General features: G+C 33.5%; 1 long non-coding RNA gene and 1 pseudogene across 2 annotated transcripts in view; both read right to left on the bottom strand.

Annotated features, from left to right (window-relative positions):
• LOC307185963 overlaps positions 1-25,670 on the bottom strand; it is a 445,156-nt gene that overhangs the window by 90,949 nt on the left and 328,537 nt on the right. The window lies entirely within an intron of this gene.
• Positions 22,364-23,752, bottom strand: LOC307185893 (elongation factor 1-alpha 1-like; annotated as a pseudogene). Its single transcript has one exon. The product of its transcript is annotated as an elongation factor 1-alpha 1-like (transcript).

Genomic DNA, 25,670 nt, shown 5'->3' with positions numbered 1-25,670 from the left:
AGGGATTGGCAAAACTGGGCCAAGCTGCTTGTTTTTGTAAATAAAGTTTTATTGGAACAGTTACACAAATTTCCTTTTTTTGTTGTTTTAATGTATTTTCTGTGCATATTTTTGGGCTACAACAGCCAACTTGCTATAGAAACTGTATGCCCCATGAAACAGGACATATTTACCATATGACCATTTACAGAAAAAGTAAATTGCCAAACCCTACTGATATGAAAAGTTTGGGGACAGCATATATGAACTTTTAAAAAAGAATTCAAATTATTGAATGAATCATTTAATCTGAACAAGACTATTAGCATATGTGACTTTTTGGAAGGCTAGAGAGGTATCTGAAAACTATTATTCATTAAATGTAGGCCATTTCTATACATACTCCAGTATTTATTTAATCTCTATGAATATATGTTCTTATCTTTTTGGTATCGTTAAGACTAAATAACTGTAGTAAAACAAGAGGCATGGAGTAGTCCAGACTCTTTCTTTTAACTTGAATTCAGTGGGCCTGAAAATTGCTAGATTATTTGCATAAGATCATATGACATATGTGTGCAAAAGTGTATTTATTTATTTTCAGAAATAATTTAAATCTTGCATCTTATTCCATTAAGATGGGACAGATCTGACAGCTAACTCTTGTGTCTTTTTCTGTAAGACATATAGAAATTCTGAATGTGATGGGTTTTAATAACCAAATCTCTCAATCTCTCTGCAGACAAAACTGTAGACAGAATGGTGAAATTCAGCCTCCTTTAAATCTTACTATTTTGATAAAATACTTATGTCTATGAACTACATTACATTTGACAGGAAAGGAGAAATATTATTAAAATATGTTAAGATTGAACACATCCAACCCAAACTCTGATTTCTCACACTGATAAAGTACCTTTCTCTGGCACCAATTTTTACACATAAGTTGGTTTATAAAACATTTTATCCTAAATGCTTTTGAGATCATTTCCTTCAGGGGCTCAGAATAAAGTATTTATTTAGAAGTAAGCAATGATTTTAACATAGCAACTATTTGGAGTTATCCAAACTTTTAAATTCTGCCTACATCATTAATTTGAAAACATTTATCAGTGCCCTTCCTTTAGGCACTAAAGTATGTTTCCCTTTTGACCTGCCTTGCAACTCAGGAAAATTATTCTGAAATAATTATCCCAACAGAACTTAGTGATCAGTACATCAGCAGACTTGTATGTCTTGGGAGCAAAATCAGCAAATTAAAAGGGCATTTTATGAAGAACAGGTCATTTAGGCTAGTTCAATTCTTAAACCTGAAAGGAAAACCATAACAGAGAGCTATTTTCCTAATGTCCTTGAGTATACTGGAGCAAAATCTCAAGTCTTTTATACAAAGAGCTCTGTTCATAAGAAATTAGGTCAAACTATTAAACTCACCTCTGTTTGATGTAAAATAAAACTGCTTATTGCAGATCTAACAAAACACTTGGTGTCCTATTAGGTTGCCTTCAAAGAATGTCCTAGATAACCTTAAAGTAATTTAAAGCACAAGCTAACTTCAATCCTTCTTGTCTGCTATAGGGCTCAAGCACATTAGAATATATTTGAAAATGCAATCTTGCCAAAACATAGCCATTTCTTGCTGATTATATGTTTCTTTTCAACTGGTCACCTGTGTTTTAATTTCTCTATGTTTTGCATATGGTAGAGGATGTTAAGATAATTAAAGGTAAAATAAAAGAACTAGGTTAATTAATGTTAAATCGATGAAGTTTTGAAAGGCATATTGATATACAAAGCATCAGTGCCTTCTTGTGTGATATAACTTGACTCCTTCTCTTTCCCTTCTCTCTCTCCTTTCTTTATCTCTCAGTGTTTTATAACCATAGAAAACTTCATGTGAAACTATATTTTCCTCTTTCATTTCCTAAAATGATAGAGGGGGAACTTTAATCTCCATTTTATCCCAAAATATTTGTAAATAATATTTTAAAATACTCCTTTAATTATTAAGGGAAAAATTACTCATAACCCAGATGCACCATCAAACAAAATTACTTAAGAACACTTGTATATTGATTCAGTATACTGTACTCTATCTTTCTTTGTCTATAAGACAAAGAAAGACATGAATCCATTTGGATGTTGCCTATGCTACTCCACAGCAAGGCAGCAAGAAGAGACTCTTACATATTTTTGAAAATTACATGAAAACTATTAATTGACTGACTTCTATTAAAATATCTTACAACATAGTGCCAGGTAATTTTGCTGCATGACAAAAGATCCTCAAACGTATTGGCTTAAATGTTATTTTAGTTCATGATCTGTGTGGTGTTTCTCCTCTTGGTCAAGCTCAGCTGATTCCAGCTAGGTTCACTCATGGGCTCCCTACAGTAGGCAGGTTATCTAGAGACTGGCTTGCACTGGATGGCCTCATTCACATGTTTTGTATTTGCTGGATTTTGGCTGGGACAACAGAGACTTGGTTCTCATCATCTCGTAGGCTAGCCTGGACTCTTTCACATTGTAGATGTATTTGAAATATTATGTTTTCTATTTTAAAATTAAAACCAATTGTTATGAATTAAAAATATAATTCAAATTTGATTCAGATTATAAATATCACACATTATAAATGCAAAATACATTATATATATATATTTACAAAAATACCTGTTGTTTAATAAAGTACTGCGGTGATATTTACATTTGATTTGGCATTTATTTTACAGGTTTATGGGTACTTAGATTTTTTTTTTGAATTTTAAGGGCAAGTCTGCTTAATTAAAGATAAATAAAAATCAGATAAGATTTCAGATGAGATTTTATTTTAACTATATCGATGTTTATTCTATATGAATTTATTTTGGAGATAATAGTTCTCCAAATATTGTCCAAATTGAAGATAGAAATGCTGGTTTTTTTCTCATATTTTTCTCTTGTTCTGGCTTGAAATTTTTTTCTACTAGAATTTAGTATTGGGACTTTGGTAAGTTGTACTATGGTTCCCAAGTTTCTATTTTCCTTTTTTAGGAGCTTCATATTCACCTGCTCCATTGACATCTGACTTTACCATGTGACTTGTGGTGTCTCACCCAGAAGGAGGATTAAACTTTACTTTCCACTGCTGTCGTGCTTGGTGATATGATTTGCTTTGATAAAATTTGAGCAAATGGTATTCATCACCTTTCGGCAGAAATTTTAAGAGATCCCTCCTATGATTCTACCATGGCTCATATGTTTCCCTCTGCAAAAAGTTTAGGCATGTCTCAGATAGCATATTCTTCCAGTAGGGTCCTATACTGAAGGACATGTGGAGCAGATTCAAAGAAATCATCAATGAACATGTAAAATAAGACAGAAATAAACATTTTTTGTGTTAGCCCACAAAGATTTTTAAAAAACTATCACATGTTGACTGATAGAGAAATAAGTAATTAGAAGTAGGGTGCTTCCAATGTGAGAAAATCTATGATATGTGACTTTGACCTGGGAAGAGGCAGCATCTCATGTTAGAGGCATTGTAACTGGATGTTAGAGATGGCATTCCATGCTGCTGTGCAGTGGCAGCATGCTTGGTAAATGGTGCCTGTGATAACATATAAAGAAAAAACGTGTATCTAATAAACTTGCGGTTTTAGGTGGAAATAAGGGAAAACAATGTTAGTAGTTGACATTGTTGCTCTTGGCTCTCCTAGACAAAATACTTAAAGAAACCAATGAATTTAGAAAATAATAGGCCAGATGCAAGAAGAAATGTAAAAAAATAAAGCCCAGAAATTCCAAGACTTGCAGAACTTGAAGATGAAATTAGTATCATTGTTAACCAAAAACCGAAAGCCCCTAAGTGGCAAGGATAATTCAAGTGCAGCATCATGGCCAAAAACAAAATCAAGGATGTGGCCCAAAACCCCCAGAAAAAAATTCTGATTAAGATGGCATTTAAGTACTTTTTTTTTTACATCTTTATTGGACTATAATTGCTTTACAATGGTGTGTTAGTTTCTGCTTTATAACAAAGTGAATCAGCTATACATATATATATATCTTCATATCTCCTCCCTCTTGTGTCTTCCTCCCACCCTCCCTATCCCACACCTCTAGGTGGTCACAAAGCACCGAGCTGATCTCCCTGTGCTACGTGGCTGCTTCCCACTAGCTATCTATTTTACATTTGGTAGTATATATATGTCCATGCCACTCGCTCATTTCGTCCCAGTTTACCCTTCCCCCTCCCCATGTCCTCAAGTCCATCCTTTATGTCTGCGCCTTTATTGGATTAAATGGCTCAAAGAAAACACAATAAATGCAGCTCTCAAACAAAGTCTGATTAAACTGACTATAGATGTAATTAAGCTAAATTTAATAACAGTATGGTTATTGCTATAGGCATGTCAAATTTATTGAAAGCAAATAATTTTTTTTTTACAGGTTATGAAGGTTTTGAGAGAGGTGTATGGCCAAAAGGACTACCGACCTGGATTAAAAGCGATCGCAATTGTCTGAAATTCAATATAATTTTTGGTTTCCAACCCCCCTCAAGTAGGAAGCCCTTTGGAATACCGAAATATTTCCCATTTAATTATTTATATATGGCCAAGGAGGATAATAGGAAATGAAAGACTTATTGGATAGCACAGCCAAAAGTCATGGCAAAGAACAGGCTAGGTGAAATTTCCCAGGAAGCAAAACTGGGGCCTGGCAAAGCTCCAGAGTTGAGACTCATATTTGCCCAGAGAAATTTCAGAATTGCAATTGACTGATTACTGCTCTAAGCTTTCCATTCTTTCCCTTTTTAATGGGAATGTTTATTGCATTTGTCTTGTCCCTGTTCCATCATTGTGTATTTCATGTTTTATTAAGGAGCAGAGAGCAGATAATTTGTTTTCTTGTTGTTGTATTTTTTGTTGTATGTTGGTTGTTTGGATTGCTTCTTGCTATTGTTCATAGGTCTCAATATCAAAAGCAGCCAGGCATAACTAGATAGAAATAGATACTATCATACAATTCTGGACTTTGGGACTGATGTTGTTATTGGATTAGACGGTTGGGTTTTCACCCTTAGGAGAGGGTAAGTATCTTTTCAAACTTAAGGAAGAGAATTGGATCATAGATACTGGTTGATTATATTTTCTTCTCAAGTTTCCTTACCATTTCCTGAAGTAGAATTATGCTACATGCCCCAGTGAAGTCTTACATTTCCACATTATATGCTTTGGCCAAGGATATATACGTGGAAGCAATTTATGTCACTCTTGAGAAATTTAAAAGTCATTGCTTGGTTCTACCATTGTTTTTCCTTTCTTTCCCAGCTCAAAATATGCCAAATAAAGGCAGCTCCTTTTTTAGCCTGGGCCCCGTGATAAAGAAAACATGAAATAAAACCGAGCCAACATGCAATAAATGAAAAATAAATATAAATATCAATTAATTTATATAAACGATTTGATATTAATTATTTTGATATTTAAAAAAATTAGATATCAAATATTTTTGATATTAAAAATATAAGGTGTTAGAGTTGTTTGTGTAGTTGAATAACTCATCTAAGATGATTTATTCAGACTCCTTTTGAGCATAGCCTAAACATTCTTAGAAAATTGAAGTATTAAATTTAAAGCACACGTGTTTATGTAGAGAAGAAGATCCATGGGAAGGCTAGCTGCCTAGACAGGCCTACACCCTGCTGAAATCAGGAAGTCTTCGCTCTTTATTTACAGGCTACAAAACAGCACTTGTCAACACCACAGATCAGTATCACTTTAAGAATGAGAATAATACTAGCCTTTATTTCTTAGGGATTTTAAGGAATAAAAATATCTGGAAAAATATAAATTAGTATAAAATAACATTTATCTGGTTCTTAATTATATATAATATAATATGTCTTATGTGACTGGCAGCTTGGTGTTCTTATTGATTTATTTAAAACAAAGGAGGTCACATCTGTATAACAATATCAATATTTTAAGGTTTCATATCAATATTTTTAAGGTTCCACATAGGGTAGATTAATGTTTTATGAATTATTTTAATGTTTTAGGAATATTACAATAGTATTTAAAATGTACAGTATATAGGGATGTCATAATTAATGAACTGCTGTTAAATAGACTAATTTTGTTGAGGCCAATTTGACCGTTGTTAAATAGTCAATTACTGGGAGTTAGAGCTGTAATAATCAAAGAGTCTTTGCTATTAATTAGAGTTTGACACTTCTATTTTTTTAGTTGTGATTCATCATTTTCATACTTACAAAGAATTGGCCTAAGTGGACTTAAACATCTAATAGATGGCAAGACATTTAAATGGCAGAAACAGATTTCTAGATACCTTCTCACACCTCATCCCCAGTAAACCTCTTCTTTCCCCATTCTCCCCAACTCAGTAAAGCCACTCACAACTCCTGTGCTCCTAGATGCACAAGATAAACCCAGGGAACCATTCTTGAATCCACTTTGTTCCTCTCTTGACATCTAGACTCTAGCAAGTCTTATTGTCTGTCTTGCCAAAATATATTCTGAGGTCAACCACTTCTGTCCATCTTCACAAATAATTCCTTAGTCCAAACCATTGTCCCTCAGCTGAAGTACTGAAAACCATCCTAAAAGTAACTTTATTAAAAATAGTAAAGCACATCATGTTATCCTCTATCTTAACATCTTCCGCTATCTTCCCTGCATACTTAAAATATAAATCTAAATTTTTATCAGGTCCCTAAAGGCCTGTGCAGTCTGGCTCCTGTGGCCTTTGTGAACCAAGGTCCCACAGCTCTCCCCTTACTCATGGCACTGTCCACGTCACTCTGACCAAGCTCCTGCCTTCTTCAAGGCCATTCCTGGGCTTGAGAACTCTGGCTCTAATTGGTCACATAACTGACTTTACCTCATTATTTAGGCTTTAGGTCATAGACTGCCTTAAAAAGTGCCTTTTCAGACCAAGCTAAGGAATCATAGGCCCCAGATACTTACTGTATAACATTATTTATTTTCTTACTGAACTTCCAGTAACTTAAATTATGTTATCTAATTATTGGTTTACTGTTCAATAAAAAAAGGAGAGAGAGATCTTGTCTGCTGTAATTCTCCCTATAATTCAGTTCTTAGAATAATAATGTAATGTAATAATGTAATTCTCCCTATAATTCAGTTCTTAGAATAGTGCTTGCCAAAAATTCAATGCATGTGTTGAATGATAAATTAATGAATATTCCTTTTCCTTTGGGGAAACAAGTGGCTAAATTTCTGCCAAATCATTTTCTTTAGTGGTTTACCATGCAAAAGCACCCAAGTCCAAAGACATTTGTGTAAATGTTTTTTTATGTAAGAAGACAGAAAGAATGATCTCTGGAAAACTCTGCTTAGAACTGAGAGATTAATTTTAGTTTAAAAATGCAGTATGTAAAACATTATTCATTTCATCAGAAACTTCACATTTATATTTTCAATTACTTTTCAATAAGCGAGCAATACTTCATCAAACATTACTAATAGCTTTCTAATCAATATAGTAAAATTTTCCCCATAGTAATCTTAGATGCCAAAAGATTACTGTATGCATATGAACTAGCAGTATCCTATATTAGTTTTAGACCATTTCCCAACTATATTCCTGTCTTCTAAATGGAGAAAAGCATAGGAAAGAGACATTTGTGTATGTGAAGGCTTTTAAATGCATGATCAAAGGTCTAATCTGATTTCAAAATGACCATATTTTAATAATATTTTGTTGTCCTAGCTGATACCATAGTCATATATAAATATATCAAGAAACAAAAAAATTATGAAAATGAACTGATAAGAATGGTTTGTAGCACTTCCTTTAATACTATAGCTAAGGAGATAACAATAGGGAAACTGACTTAGACACTAATAAAATAAAGAATTGAAATACTGTGTAAGTATTTTGAAATAAATGCTGTTTAATATCTGAAATGCTTTAATCTTAAATATAATGTTTAGTTAAATTTTAATGTTTAACGGTTACTGTTCAGAAATACTAAATACTCAATGAGATATTATAGGTTGACATAGTATATTGCAATTGTATTTGGTTATGAAGCTGCTTCTTCAGCTACCAATTGTTGGTGACCTTGGGAAAGTCACAAAATATTTCTAAATTTAATTTTCTTCTTTGTAAAATGGGAGTATGGAGATCTCTTACAGCTATCTTCATGCCTAGCATTATTTTTATCTCTGTGACCTCTTCCTCTGCATTATTTATTTTTGACCTTCATGTAATGAATTTTTCTTTTGGCACTGACAATTCTGCTCCGACTATCTGTGCTGTACATTTAATCTGAGGTCTGAATTTTTATTTTGTCTGCATTCCTTGCATATATATCCACTTCATTTTCATCATAGCTTGCATGTCCTGCATTTTCTATGTGAGACAAAATTAAAATCTTCCTCTTTCCTTTAGAAAATATTTCTCATGGATATAATATTAATGCAAAAATAACAACTGCTGAACCTTCATTTGGCTAAGCTTTAGGCTGTTTGGTGTAAACACACACACATGTACACATATTATTTTCCTACCACCATAACATTTGTATTATTATTCAAGTTGTATATATGACAAAAGTGAGGCTTATAATGACAAAGTAATTTCTTGTCCAAAGTTATACACTTGCTAAATGCTAAAGCCGAGATATAAATGGCGGTTTCTCTGATTCTAAAACTCATGTGATTATGCATTAAACTCCACATCTGCCAACTTTGTATTGTACCCTTTTTTCCTGAATTTTTAGAGCAGTGATCTTCTTCTACTTGACATTTTTTTTTTTTTTTTTTCCGGTACGCGGGCCTCTCACTGTTGTGGCCTCTCCTGTTGCAGAGCACAGGCTCCGGATGCACAGGTTCAGCAGCCATGGCTCACGGGCCCAGCCGCTCCGCGGCATGCGGGATCTTCCCGGATCGGAGCACGAACCCGTGTCCCCTGCATCGGCAGGTGGACTCTCAACCACTGCGCCACCAGGGAAGCCCTACTTGACATATTTTATATAATGTATCCATATATTTTAATGAAATACTTATTTTGGAAGAAGAAACATCCTCAAGATTAGTGTTTGCCAACTATCAGAGTGTGTGTGTTTCCACATCATCGATTGTCTCATTTCTTCTATGATAGTGCTATCAGTTAAGTTGAAAGGACAGAATTTAATCATTAGTCAAATAATGAAATTTCTGGTGTCAAACAGGTATTCATAAAGGATCATTCTGCTTAACCGAGGCAGGATATTCTCCCCCAGTTATCTATTCTCCTGAATATAAAGTAATTATTTTCTGATAGATTTGAAAAGTATTTTATACATATCTTACTAGAAATAGTTTTTTTTAAAAATTACATTTCCTGACAGCATTCCTTTGAGCCCTCCTTCTGCTTTTGCCACAGCTGATTGGTTTATTTCTAATCCAGTCTGAAATATGCCAGCCCATTCCACAAAAGCTCACTTTTATTTTATTTTATTTTTTTAACATTTTTATTGGAGTATAATTGCTTTATAATGGTGTGTTAGTTTCTGCTTTATAACAAAGTGAATCAGTTATACATATACATATATCCCCACATCTCTTGCCTCTTGCATCTCCCATTACCTGGGCTGAACTGAGTTCTAGAGAGACAAAACCTCCTTTGGATGTTTAAAAGTTTGGATGTAGCAAGGAGAAGATTCAACTTCCTTTCCTTCTTAAAATTGGCTTCTGAATAATTGCAGAAGACTTTTTTTTCTCACTGATGCAGCCCTAAGCCGCTGATACTGGGGCACAGGCAATTCTAAGTTTGCTTTCTTTTAGAACTCTAGATATTAGTTAGTGTAGTAGGTTGAATTGTATCTCCCCAAAAGATATGTTCAAGTTCTAATTCCTGGTACCTGTGAATGTGACTTTATTTGAAAATAGAGTCTGTGCAGATGTAATCAAGTTAAGGTGAGGTGATACTGGATTAGATGACTTCTAAATCCAATGACTGATGTCCTTATAGGAAAAAGGGAGGGCACACTGAGAAGAAGGCCCTGTGAAGATGGAAGCAGAGGTAGAAGTGACATAGCTATGAGTCATGGAATATCTAAGATTCCAGGGGGCCACCAACTAGGAACAGGCAAGGAAAGATTCTCTCCTGAAGCCTTCATAGGGAGCATAGTACTACTAACATTTTAACTTCAGACTTCTAGTCTCCAAAACAGTGAGAGAATAAATTTGTGTTTGTTTAAGCTACTTATTTTGAGGTAATATTTTATGGCTGCTGTAGGGAATTAATGCAGTGAGCAACCTGTAATTCATCAACATTTAGCAACTATCTTCCTTGAGACTACCCTTCCTGAAGTTTAAAAATTTGTCTAATAATATCCTCACATTTCTGTACTGTTATGACTTTGTATCTTGGAATGCATCATGAATATTTCTTTTCACTCAAAGAGATGTAATTGAATTCATCTATTAGTCACAACAAATTTGAAGTTTGATATTTACATTTTAAAGTAAAATAGTGAACATAAAAGTTATTTTAGAGACAGCTTAAAGCAGGTTGACTTTCAAAATCACAGAGTATATACATAGTATTTTATTTCACCTAAACATTGCAAAGCATACATATGCACACAAACAAAGGCTTTTAGTTAGATTCTTATTTGTTGACTATTATTCCATTTTTTTTACTTGCACGTATTTGTTTAAAAGAACAATACAAATTCATACTAATATATGCAAATGATTGTATATGGCTATATATGTATATATATGTTCTCTCAGATTATTAAGATCTACTTCAGAAGTTAAATAGATGAGAGAGAGAGAAAGAAAGAAAACATCATAAACTGGAAAAATGATTCTCCTAAGCCATAATAACTAGCCCAAATAATAAAGGTTTGATTATTGAAATTTTATTATATTTCTATTTTTAGAGCATTATCTTTGTATTAGTTTCTCAATATTCAGGGCACTATAGAATAGGAGTTAACTGAAAAAGAAAAGACAGTGGAAAGCCTTTCAACAAGTATATGGAGCTTTGGGCTATATATTTACACTACCTAAAGTAATATTTAATTAAAGATACTACAATAAAAATTAGTTTACATTTGCTGTTGCTGCTGTAAGTATTCCTGGCTGCATCCTCATCACAACAGAAAGCCAAAGTTTTGTTCCACCCAGGGGATTTTGTTTTCAGGCTTCCCTGAGTAGTAGCCAGGCATTAAGAGACACCTCATTAGGATGGTCTCAAAAATGAGATGGAAGGAGGCCTGACTTGGGAGTACATGACTCACAGCAGAACACAAGGGTCCCTGAGACTGAAGGAGTAAGTGTCCATGTGCTGCAAGTGTGGGTGTGTGATCAACTTCGTATGTTTATGATGACTTTTATCCACGAAACTTTGCACATCTTATTCCATTATCTTTTAACAATTTGATTGGTTGTGGACTGAGTTTGTTTTTATTATTTTTCCCTGATAGCAAAAAACAATTTTATGCCTAGATTCTAGAAGGATTTTTCTTTTCCATGCTTTAAAGTTATATGAAAATCTATATCTATTAATGTATGTATAGATGTAGAAAATAAATCTTCCTTTTTCTGTATTATATTTAGCAGCATATCTATTAAAATATTTTTACACACTAATTTTCCATATGTGAGCTATATCTGGCCAGTCCCACCTATTGCACAGTCTCTGTCTTTTCCTCCAAAATTTTGTCCTTTTTCTCTGCATTCTGAGGTATTGTTTTCAAGTAGATCCTCCATATCACTGCTTCTTTTTTCCATGCTATCAATTTGTTCTTTATTCCTGCTTCATTCTTTGAAATTATTATGTCGTATATTGTTTCTAAATATTCACCCACTTAGAATTCACTGAAATCTTTTATTGTAATTGCCGTGATACCACTTCTCTTTCTACTTCCTACAGTTGTTTAATCACTGTAATTACAAATTTCCTTTTATGTTGCATCCTGACCTGAGATGCATTTTATTTGGTTTCTATCATGTAGGCTTATATCTTTTAAAAGGTGAATAGCTAATATTTAAAAAATGGAAACTTTCAAATAAAAATTTAAATGCCCTATTTCTCTAGAACATAATTAGAATAACTGTCAATGATGGTACCACATTTCCATGTGACAATTAAGTGGAACTCAGTAGTGATTCTTCCTTTTAGATGAAACAAGCATGCACTTCCCAGAATGTCACAGTCCCCACTATTCCCTATTTATGCTTGGCCTACTTAATCTATGAATCCTTCAATCATTTGCACTTTCCTCACTTTTTAACTTTCTGAAAAAAAAGTGATATAAGCTTACAATAGTAAATTATATATTATATAATCAAAATTTTCCTGAATATTCAGCATGGAACACAGAGCTTCCATAAAATGAAAGTGCTTTATGTTATCACACATTTACTATCAGAAATAAGAATATCAGATAATCACTGATATGAAACATTAAGCAATCAGAAAAATTAGTTTTTGTATTAACACACTAGAATTGTCTTGAAAATTCTAAACATGAGGAACCAACATTATTGGAAAATATAAACATGTTTTTCCTAAAAAGAGTAACAATAAAAGCTTCGTCAAATAAATATGGCTCAGAAATCCTTTTAAAATTTTTTAGCAAATTTAGTTATTTTCCTAAAGGCTATCAGTTGCTCCTCTTTGTTTTCAAAATCAGGATCTCAGAGATATGCAGCCCCACTTTTGTTATAGCATCATTCACAATCGTTGAGATGTGGAAACAACCCAAATGTCTACTGCCAGGTGAATGGATAAAGAAAATGTGGTATGTACATACAACAGAATATTATCCAGCCTTAAAAAAGAAGGAAATTCTGTCATTTGTGATAACCTAGATGAGCCTAGAGGTCACAGTAAGTCAAATAAGCCGGTCACAGAAGGACAAACACTGCACAATTCCCCTTATACAAGGTATCTCAAATAGTCAAACTCATAGAAGCAGAGTAGAATGGAGGTTGCCAGGGGCTGAGGTGAGGAGGGAGTGGGAAGTTGCTCAGAGGGTACAAAGTTTCTGTTATACAAGATGAATGAGTTCTAGAGATCTGCTGTACAACATAGTGCCAATAGTCAACAATACTGTATTGTGCACGTCAAAGTATGTTAAGAAGTTAGATCTCATGTTAAGTGTTCTTACGATAAAAAACAAAAAACAAGCAAACCACATGAGGAAATTTTTGGAGGTGATGAATATGTCTAGTATTTTGATTGTGGTGATGGTATCATGGGTGTTTGCATATATCCAAACTCATCAAAATGTATGCATGAAATGTATGCAATTTTTTTGTATACCAGTTATAATTCAATAAAGCTTAAAAATGGGTTCTCACGGCATGTTGTAAATATATTAGCTAATCTTCATTTACAAAATAAACTCGATTATATGAAAGTGTTTATGGAGAGAACATTAAGATTCATTAAGATTCTGGTGATGATGATTTAGTTCTGTATTTATAAATAAACAATATCAAGCTTTAGTTTAAATAATAATATTCCAGGACTTCCCTGGTGGTGCAGTGGTTAAGAATCCGCCTGCCAGTGTAGGGGACACAGGTTCGAGCCCTGGTCTGGGAAGATCCCACATGCCGCAGAGCAATTAAGCCCGTGTACAGCAACTACTGAGCCCAAGTGCCACAACTACTGAAGCCCGTGCGCCTAGAGCCCATGCTCTGCAACAAGAGAAGCCACCGCTATGAGAAGCCCACACACTGCAATGAAGAGTAGTGACCACTCGCCACAACTAGAGAAAGCTCGCATGCAGCAACAAAGACCCAATGCAGCCAAAAATAAATAAATAAATTTATAAAAAATAATACTACTATTCCATTCTTAAACTCTGAAATTTCTCTCTTTTTTTTTTAACTTGAGAGATACCGGATGCCAATTTCATTAGTTTGTGTTGATTCTAACTATATTATAAAACCATACATTCGTCAAATTTTAAGTTGGAAGATATTATAAAAATACTGTTCATATTAAGATTTTATGATGATCTGTCTGGGAATATTTAAATTTTAGTATTTCTCATATTCTAAATTACTCATGCTAAATATCATACTACAATACATGTTACAAATAATATGACAAGCATAACAAATATGTTTATAAGTTGTGTATGAAGATGCATTTTTCTTTAAAATTCAAGCATAAGAATAATGAAATATAGAATATGTCAGTAATTAAAGACCTTTAATTTTTCAAATATATTTATATATTTAATTTTTAAGTATTAAATATACTATATATAATTCCAGGTATTATAACACATATAATACATCCTAAATATCTGTGAAACTAGTAGAAAACCCCAAATTCAGAGAATAGATACTATGGGTATCAAACATTAAAGTGTGTCAAAGGAAATGAAAATTAAATATGATATTGCATATCAAATTATCCAATTATTTTAATGAAGCTTTGGTGGTACAAGCATGTTAGAACATTGTTCTGGCTCTATAAATGTATATAATGTGGAGTAAAAATAATGTTTTAATTAAGTTTTCAAACAGAAGTATTTGATAAAATTCCCCTAGGATAAATTCATAAAAATAGTTACTGAATTGGAATTATAAATAGTATGAGTTCTTGATATATAACATATTGTCATATTTATTTTCCAAAAAAGGTATATATTTATAAACATTATAATTAAGTAATTTTAATTAATTCAGATGTATTTTTTTCAAAATGAGTCTTAAGTAATAAGATCAATTACATAAACTAAACTAAATTTATTTTTCATGTATCCAAATAGTCTTCGCACTGAAATCTTATATTTTGTGTTAAAATAAAATAGAAAAATGTTTTATAAAACAAGGGAAAATATTAACCTGTAATTTGCCATACTTATTAATACTCAATATTTTATTCCAATACAAACATATTTAACATGTACTTCTAGAAAATACACTTGGTTACCATGTAATAGATGAATAAAAAGTAGCAAATAATTAAATCTTCCTAGGTGGATAGGAACTGGTTAAGACAATATTAAGATTTGATTTTGTATCTTTGAATGTTCTAATTTCAGGGCTTAAATTATGTACTAAATTATTAAATTACGTTTTTAGGTCCTTGGAAAATAAAAATTACATTTAAAACTACTTAATTTTTTTTCTGTTATGCACTGAACATTTATCATTCATTATATTCCCATTGCAGTATCCTAACTTTATTTTTATCCATGTTTTAAAGGATAAAATATCCCATATGATTATCAAATAATGAATCACTTATTCAATTCCATCTTTTAATCACTAAATCAGAATAACAGTAATTTATCAGATATAAAAGTGATTTTTAAATTTTTCTGATCAACTGATAACTGTATAGAGAGAAGTACTCAAACATGTAGTGTAAGAAAAAGTGATGAACTACTTTAAATCTGTATTTTTTGGCAGCAGGGCATTTTCTCAGGATCCTATGAATCACCTAAGGGTGGTTTCAGGGTTCTATGAGGTGTAAGTCTTGAATATAAATAATTTATTATTTCTGTCTCACTAAGCACTATTCTAATTAATATACAGTAGGTTTGTAAACTGCATTGAAATATAATTTTAGTGTCAAAAAAACAATTTTTGGTGCCTCCTGGAGTTCAAAGTATGAATCTAAATGGACATAATTTGAGTGATTATAAGTGTTATAAATGTATAGTCCTTCTACCCATACATTTTTCTAGTTGCTCTACAGTGGTGATATAGAAATTCTTACTACTGTAGAAATACTTTTGAGAAAATGCATATATAAATACTTTAATCAATTAGTCACTTTAATCCAATTAGTGTGTCAGATTAGAAAATCAGCTCCTGCTGAGATCATGAAGGCAAGCAACACGGCACTGACTATTCAAAATAGTGAGAAGATATAATGTTGAAAATCTGAATCAGGCTTATTAAGATCAAATGGAGTGTTCCAATCACAAATTTTCCTATTACCTTCTCTTAGTGCTGTTTATCTTTCCTATATGACATTTTTACCAATTGCATGGACTGAAAAAAATATCTAAGTGTCATTTTTTTTACAAAGTACACAGAAACATTTGATTTTCCTTGTATGCTACTAGTTAATCTAAAATCTAGCGTTAACCTAATATTACTGTGTATGTGGTTTTTAATTTCTTTCATGTTTATAATGTAACTGATGTAATAACGATGTACATATTTATCTTCAAAAATAATACAAAGACCATGAAAGCCTTTTGAAATATACAAAATAAAATGATGAAAGGTCAATGACTATATTTTTTCTATTCTACATAAGTGACACATGTCACATTTTCTAAAAACACACAATAATTTCAAATTCTTTTAACACAGTCACTCATTAAATTATATATAAAAAAGTATATTGCCAATTTTGTTCAATACACATACACACACACATACAACCATCACCACCACCGAAGCCTGAAGCTAACAATAGTCTATTTGCCAAATATTTAAAAGTTATATTGCAACTTTCCTAAAATATTTTGATTTATGTTTATTATGACCACACCTAGAGCCAGAATCACATTAATAATAGTTTGTAAGCAATGGAAACAGTTTCTACTGCCTTAAGTCCAAAACTGTCTATGATGTTATTTCCTTCTTTATACAGCATATCTATCATACTGATGAAATTAGCAAATAAAGAATAATCTTACAAAAGAAATACAATTTGTAAGATTCAAACTAATTGCTGATTTAACAAAAAGTTAAGACAAAATATAATGCTTGCATAACTAAATCATTTTATATCAGTTTCATAAAGACTTTAATTCTGGCCATGTGAAAGTCTTCATTCATGTGAAAACTAATTTACACTGGATTACTAAAAAGGCTCATTATTGTATTCTTAATAAATTCATCTTATTTGGCTAAAAAGGACCATAATGAAATTTGTTTGACAGTTGCCCAGTAAACATACATTTCATAAAAAGCTGGAGAAATAAATAATAATTACATCATAATAGTCTTCATTTACAAATATAGCTTAGTTTTCTCCTAAAAAAATTTATACTGAGCTTATGAACGTTTAGTGCTTCAGAAAGAGGATGCTATGACCTCACTTAGCAATTAGTTTTCTTTCTATGCGCCATAAAATTGAAGAGATTTACAAAGCAAGTGGAAATACTAACTTTTATAATGATGAGCCATATGGTACTTGTTTTACTATATTTATGCTTAGCAGAGAGTATAAAATTATAGTTATTGCATTTTTTTTTTTTTTTTTTTACAAAATGAGGTTACTACTTATATTATGCTTACAAATTAGCATAATGAGGATAACAACCACAAAAAATTCAGGTTACTTAAAAAAAAATTGATTCTGCTGAGACTAACATTTTCCTTGAGCTGTTTTGGTTTATAAATAAGTTTTAAAATGTTTATAAACATGAAATATTATGTTTACAAAAATTGTCCAGGTGAAATCCATGACACAGTTCATTTGATTTGGGAAAATGAACTTACTTACATCTTCCTCCCAGTCCAAATGTGTTCTTAAAGGAAGAGAAACAGAGGCACTAACTCTGATCTCCCACCTACTCCCTATCTCCTCAACTGAGTATATTTAGTTTGAAATGGATAAATTTGTACTTAGTGATAGGTTAATCTATAATTCGTTATAAGAGATTGTATAGGCCCATACTTTGGTAAATTTTAATCTCCAAATGACCTGGAGAGGCAGAGTTATATACATGAAATATGGTAGATTTAGCTAATAAAATGTAGAAACCAAGTATGCCATTTATTAGCTGTGTGGTCATACTCACAAAATGATAAATTACTCTCCCAGCCTTCAGTTCCATCTAGTTTTGAATACTAGATCAAAGTAGCACTTTATAATGAGAGTAGGGCTGAACTCAAGCTCATGGTCATTGCACTGAATTAAAGAGTAAAAACATTATGCTAGTTTCAAAATAAATAGGATAAACTATCAGGTATTTGCAGAAACAAAGAATGGAGCATAAACCAGGGAAACTTTCTAGTAGTATTTTTATTTTCCATAAGTCAGAAAGATTAGCTTTCCTTTGTATAACAATGTGCTATCATTTTGTAATGCTAACAGAAATGATTAAATCAAAAAATGTAAATGTAATCAGTTTTACAGCCATCTGAAGACTCATCATCTAAGATATAAATTATAGGCTTTCCATGGCTGCTGAAAACTTAATAGCTTTATTTCTAGAATACATACTAAGTTGAAAGTCTGATGTTTTACACAGCTTAATGAGAATTCAAATCAGAGTACTTGTAAAGAGAAAGTAGTGGTTCACACTCAGTCAACCATGATAAAAACCAGTTCCTACAGCTATCTGAACTACTACATAAATCCATTCTCTTGTCAATTGTAACTTGTTTCAATTGCCCCTTCATACCTTTTAAACAAAATGTAAATGGACTATTTCAGTCTATAAATGGATTAGGTCTTTTATACATAGATCTATCTTGTACACTTATTTTCAAGAGCCTCTACTGTAATGTCAGAAAGATCAAACTCCTCAACGGGCATCACAAAGATCATTTCTAAACTTTTAAAACCCCCTCTTGGGAGCACAAATTTTTCATCGACTATTTTATTTATTTTTTGCTTTTATAGAGTTCTAAACTGGCATTATTGATAGCAGTGTAATCTGCCACTCTTTTCCCTTCTGACTGTCAGTAGTCATAAAAGTGGTGTAGTTTAAAAGATGGAGCCTATTGATTCTTATACTCAGTTAATGAAAATACTTTCTCACTGCCTGAAATATTTGGGAATGTTGGCAAGAAATGTGACAAAAAAGATAAAGTATGATTAATACAATCTCAAACTTTGAAAATAAATTACTTTTACTTGAATTCTGACTGACCAATTTATAGAAAAAATACTGAAGTAGGTGAGGACAGGAATTTTATATTGCTGACATTTTACGAAAATGTTTGTATCAACTAAATCCTTGATTCTCAGTGTCAGTTTATAATCTGAATGGAACACATAAATAATGAAAGATATGGTTTGGGAACTCTTGTTAAAAAGAATTTAAATCATATTTGTCTACCAATCTAGTGAAAACCAGTTTTACATATTTGGATGAAAGGTTCAGAATAAAATTTGCTGTGCAGAGTGAGATCAAACTGAAAAAAAAAATTGTTTAAAAATTACACCTGATGAAATTTAGAGCTGTGGTCACAATAATCTTGGAGAACAGACTCTGTCAAGCATGAGAAATGTGGCTGAGGGGATATGACACAAGTGTCATAATGCATTTTGGAAGTGAAGTACCTCATGATGATAGAGGCTGGACTGAAGTGAGAAGAAAGTTATCTCTATGGGCATTTTAGTAAATATATATTTCAGTAAACTAGAAGGTATTAAAGAAATGTATTAAAACCTTCCAGTAAAGAGAGATGCAGAAGAGTAACTGTGTTTTAACAAAGCCCTGTTCTGTAAAGGCCACATTTGATTGTTATATTGTTTGCTTTTTCAGTGGAGACTGAAGAGTGTCTCTAAAATATAACGTACAGCTTCTTTACTTTTAGCTCTTTCATATGAACTGCCAAATTTTTCACATACTTGTGGTGGAATTTTCCTTAGATTTTAATATCAAACTGTGTAGAGCTGCCCTTTATATTTTCAAAAATAGTTACACATTGATTCTTGATTTCAATTTTATTCTTATTATGGATAAATATAAATATTTTTGCACTTCCAGTTATGGTAATGTCTGCAATATCTAATTTGTTTCAATTTTAGCCTATTCTCCCACTTCCAATTCATCACCATCTTGTTGCTTATATTGTATGTGTGAGAGAGAAGAACAAAAGGAGAGACAGAGACAGAAAGACAGAGAGAGATATTTCCCATGTGTAAACTCATATGTATATTCACACAGACACACACACACACTTCATCCTCCTCTCTTGCTCTCCACCACTTCTCTGACTATATACTTCCATAGGGTGTGTCACCTGCACCCAGGGTACTCTCCACAATGCAGCAAGTGTGATACACATTTTTTACTGGAAATATCATCATATATCTTCCATGTGTAATATAATATACTTCTTACTGGTTTTAGTTTCAGAGAAGTCAAAGTTCTTAACTAAACCTGCAATACTTTGTCTTTTCACCACTGCCTAAATCACCAGTCTCATCTTTCAACACTTATTCCTCTCCCTCTCAACGCTCTGGCCAAAACGTCTTTTAATTTTATAAGCGTGCTGCATTCTGTTCTGTTCATGACCATTGCATATGGGTTCCTTTTCCCAAGACATTATTCCTGAGGTCTATGCTTGGCTGACATCTACTGTGCTCTTAAGTCTCGAAGAGTCTCAGGATCTTCCTTTATGTGGCCTCAAAAAATACAGCGTGTCCCCTTCGTGGCTGATGTGGCCCTTTTTTCCAGCTTCTTTTTCTCACTACCACGGCAAATGACTGAGGATAGAGACTTGCCATTTCTGTCCTTCACATTATTCCTAGGACTACCTCATTGATCAGCATATTGCTTAAACATGTTTGTTGCCAAAAGGAATAAACATGATGTGAAGCTATCCATGGTTAGACATGAAGTGTTCCATTTAACCCCCTTCCCTCTTTCTCATGGGTACTGCAATCCAAATGGGCATTGCTAAACTGTCACAGTACCCATGCTTCTACCTAATGGCTATTATTACTCCAACTTAATAAACTCTACTCCTTTGAAGCTCCTGTAATTAAATTGTACGTGCAACTTCGGCATTGCCACCTATTGGCCTCCTGTGGAGAGTCCATGGTTTATTGTGGTTTTAGAACATGGTTTACACTTTACCTTTTCAACCAGATGCCTGTTGCTAGCCTAGGTATTTGCATGTCCATCATCATGGACAGAGTGAGACATATACTCTTGCCTTTGCTTTTCTCTTTGCCTCGCTTGAATTCTATTATCCAGAATCATCTTCCTTCTTAGGCAAATTCCCTAAAATCATTGCTATTTTTTCCAAAATCAATTCAGTGATTCTTTTGCATTAAAGTGTTTAATTCCACTCAAGAATATTTTATAATCTGGAATTTATAACATGACAATATTAATAATAGCTGCATTTACTATATGCCAGGCCAAATAGTTAATCTTCACAATAACCCTATGAGGTAAATGTCTTTTATCACTACATTCAACAAAACTTCCAGTTTCACTTGTCCATTTTAGTACATTTCTCTTATTTAATTCATTCATTCACTCTTTGCTACAATGATTTCCATATACTTCCTCTCATGGGATCCCTCAACCTTATCTCTGCCCCACTACTCTCAGTGGATGACCTTTCCTCATCTTTCACTGACTGATTTCAAGCCACCCAATGGAACACCTCCACCCTCCTGCCACATCTCTCTCCAGCATCTCTGCAGGTACTCTATCCTTCCCTCCCATTATAGTGGCAGAATTGTCTCTACCAATCAGGGGAAAACTACTCTGCATGTGTCCTGAAGCCTATCCTCTTCTCTCCATGTAACTTGCCTTCTACAGAATGTCAATTATTCTTCCCCATTCTTTTATACAATTCACTTTTTCCTGTCTCCTAGTCCTTTTTATTTCTCAACTTCCAGTATTTTTTCTTTTTCCTAGAAGCTGGATACAATTAACTGTAGCAGGGCAGTGCTCAATACTATTGAAGCCTCACACTTTAGGTTCTACTACTTTAATATCTGTAAATGCGAGAATGCACATTCCAAGAACTGCAAACTAAAATTTGACATTATACCAACAAGTTTACTCAATATTGATGTAATTATACAGAAGCTTAAATATATCACTCAAACTTTAATATTACAGAATTTGTCCTTCTTATAAGTCATCTTACATATAAACAAAGTTACTCTTTGCTTATCTGTCCTAACCTATGAAATGTTGCACCAACAGACTCTTCCCATAGTTCTTCACTATGTTCTTAAACAGGTGATTCCTCCCACTTTGGCAAGGTGAAAAAAATCGAAATCCCTATGCAGAAAAAAATGTTAACTCAGAATTACCAAATTCTGAAGTTACAGCTGATGGTACACCATAAATAAGCTTTGGGAAACTCCTATTAAAGTCTTTTACCTAAGTAGGACTATAGGAAGTTACAATGGTGACCAAAAGAAGACACACGTTCTTCATTAAAATTTGTTTTAATGGGTCTCAAAGTTCTGTGACAGATTTGTGGTCAAGTTGTTTCCATTAGAAAGTACTGATTTTAAAAACTAATAACTTAAAATAGTAACACACACGCACACACATGTAAATGGCCCACAAGACATTCTCCTTTCCTTCTGAAGGTTTTACGATGTGTTTTATCATTAACCAGTCTTTTACTATTAAACTTAAATGGCCAACTGAGACAAAAAGTTCTGAGACTGTTCTTCTACCACTGATTAAGACATGGGTGGCAGGGATTGGGGATAATATTCATTTAACCTTCTGAGCTTTTGGGGCAGACTTGGTGACCTTACCAGCTCTAGCTGTCTTCTTGTCCACTGTTTTGATGACACCCACAGCAACCACATCTCATGTCACCAATACGAAAGTGTCCCAGACGAGGATTGTCACAGAAGCTCTCAACACACATGGGCTTGCCAAGAACCGTATCAATGGTGGTGGAATCACCACACTTCAAGAATCTGGAAGCATCTTCCAGCTTTTTCCCAGAACAACAATCAATCTTCTCATTCAGCTCAGCAAACTTGCAAGCAATTTAAGCTGTGTGACAATACAGCACAGCTGCATATTCAGCACTGCTTTGGCTGGAATTGTTCAAGATAATCATCTGGGCTGTGAAGCCAGCTGCTTCCATTGGTGGGTCACTTTTGGTGTCACAAGGCACACTGCCACAATGGACATCTTTGACAGACATTTTCTTGATATTGAAGGCCATGTTGTCCCCAGGAAGAGTTTCACTCAAAGGTTCATGGTGCATTTCAATAGAGTTTACTTCAGTCGTAACACTGACTGGAGCAAAGGTGACCACCATGCTGGATTTGAGAACACCAGTCTCCACTCAGCCCACATGGATAGTACCTATAGCAACAATTTTATAGATGTCCTAGAAGGGCAGACACAAGGGCTTGTCAATTGTATGAGTTGGTGGCAGGATGCAATCCAGAGCTTCAAGTAGCATGGTTCCACAGGCACTGCCACCTTACTGGGTAGCTTTTTAATCCCTTGAACCAAGGCATGTTAACACTTGGTTCCAGCTTCTTGTCACCATTTCAACTAGAAATTGGCACAAATACTGCTCTGTTGGGGTTGTAGCCAATTTTCTTAATGTAAGTGTTGACTTCTTAAAGATCTCCTTGTATCTCTTCTGGCTGTAGGGTGGCTCAGTGGATCCATCTTGTTAACACCAACAATTAGTTGTTTCACACCCAGTATGTAAGCCAGAGGGGCATGCTCACAGATCTGCCCATTCTTAGAGATACCTGCTTCAAATTCAGCACCCATCAGCAACAATCAGGACACTGCACAGTCAGCCTGAGATGTACCTGTAATCATGTTTTTGATAAAGTCTCTGTGTCCTGGGGCATCAATGATGGTCACACAATACTTGTTGGTCTTGAATTTCCACAGGGAGATATCTATCAGTAGTGATACCAAGCTCAGTTTCAGCTTTCAGTTATCTAAGACCCAGACATACTTGAAGGAGTTCTTTCCCATATCAGCAGGCTCCTTCTCAAATTTTTTGATGGCTCTTTTGCTGATCCCACCACATTTGTAGATCAGATGGCCAGTAGTGGTAGACTTGCCTGAGTCTACATGTCCAATGATGATGATGTTGATATGAGTTATTTCCTTTCCCATTTTGCCTTAGATTTAGCAGTGGTTTTCATGAAACCTGTGTTCTGGTGGTAAACCCACTGTGAAAAAGCCTTCCTATTCCTTTTAATCGATATTCAATATTCAAAGATGGGCTGATTGCTCCCAAATTTAAAAAAGGGAAAATAAGATTCATCAGACACCATGTTCTCTTCCAGCTCCCTTCCACTGACAGCTAAGTTCAAAGAGAAACTGACCATACCCATAATTTCTATTTCTCCATCTCTCATGCCTCTACCTCTGCTCTTACATGTCATATTTCCCCCAAACCTTCATTTTTCACTCTGACTGCTCACCTAGATGATTTAATCTCCCCACAAGTTGTCAAAAATAGTCAACTCTATTATATTGACTCTGAGCTGTAAATTTCTTTCATATTTAACATCAAAAAGGTAATTCACTTTTAGATTAACTGCATGTCATATTTCTACTGGAAATTTTTATTTATTGTTTCTTTCTGTGTGGTACAAAAATAATGGTGCATATTACAAATATAGCATCTTCTATATGAAGAAAGACAGAATTGGCATAAGCAAACATATGTTGATTCTCCTCTCAATTCCAAACCTGTATCTGAGCAATAGTTACATGCAACTTTTCCTCAACATTTGTAGATGGAGATCTCTCAAGCATCTTGTGTTCATCAAATAAAAAAGGAAATCTGTGGAGTACATTAATCACATATGCTCCAACTCTAGTTTTTACCGTTAAAAAGAAGCCTTGATTTTTCAGAAATTTGGGAGTGATTATCAATATTTGCCTTAAATCCACATTCAGTCATTTGGTAAGTTTTACCTCCTAAACAATTATTAGTAAAACTAACACTTATTAAGGAATTCATGTACTAACACTTTAGGCTCTTTGCATGCATTACCTTAGTTTTATTAGAAAAGAAAACAAAAACTAAGAGTTTGGTACCACTGTCATCCTCAATTTACATATAAGGGAACAGAGACGGAATTTTCCAAAGCTACTCAGCTAGTTAAGTGGGAGTCCAAAATTTGATTTAAACACCTTAGGATCTGTGCTCTGTTAATTTTTCTTTTTCTCACATTTTTCATGAAATTCATTAGAAAATCCACTCTTAACTCCTATTAACTGTGTACACTGCATACAAGCGATCTTTTAAAAGGACAAGTTGAATTGCTGATGCTTCTCTTGCTTAAATTCTTTAATTTGTTTCCATTTAAAATAGTCTAAAATTCTTATCATAATCTCCAAAACTCTTCCTTACCAGGTCTGTCTCTCTTTTAAGTTAATTACATAGTATCATAGTATGGTAGGCAAAATAATAACCCTCCCAAAGATTTCCATGTCCTAATTCCTGGAACTTGTGAATATGTTAGGTTACATGGCAAAGGAGGAAATTAAAGCTGCAGTTGGAATTAAGGTTGCTAATTAACTGACTTTAAAATAAAGAAATTATCCTATATTATCCCAGTGGGGCAAATGTGACACAAGGGTGATTACATTAAAAGAGAAAAGAGAACCAGAGAAACGTCAGTGTGAGAAATACTGACATTGGTAGCATTGAAGATAAGGGAATTGAACAATGCATCAAGGACTACAGGCAGCCTCTAGATGCTGGAAAACACAAGGAAACAAACTCTCCCATAGAAACGCTAGGAAGAATGTAGATGTGTCAATATCTTGATTTTAACTCAATGTGACTCATTTAGGAATTCTGATCTTCACAAATGCAAGATAATAAATAAATTTGTATCATTTTAAGCCATTCAGTTTGTGGCAATTTGTTAAAACAGCAATAAGAAACACATGGTGATATTTCTTTCAAGCATTAATTTATTCCTTCAGTTATTCTTTGAACAGGTGTACTGTGCAGTTGCTATTACTTATTAGAAACTGCATATTCAGTCATTTAAAGAAATACTCCAATTTTCTC

The sequence above is a fragment of the Stenella coeruleoalba genome, assembly GCF_951394435.1.
Source record: "Stenella coeruleoalba genome assembly, chromosome: 4".
NCBI lineage: Eukaryota > Metazoa > Chordata > Mammalia > Artiodactyla > Delphinidae > Stenella > Stenella coeruleoalba.
Note: the sequence above shows the minus strand (reverse complement) of the source record. Positions and strands in the feature narration are given on the sequence as shown.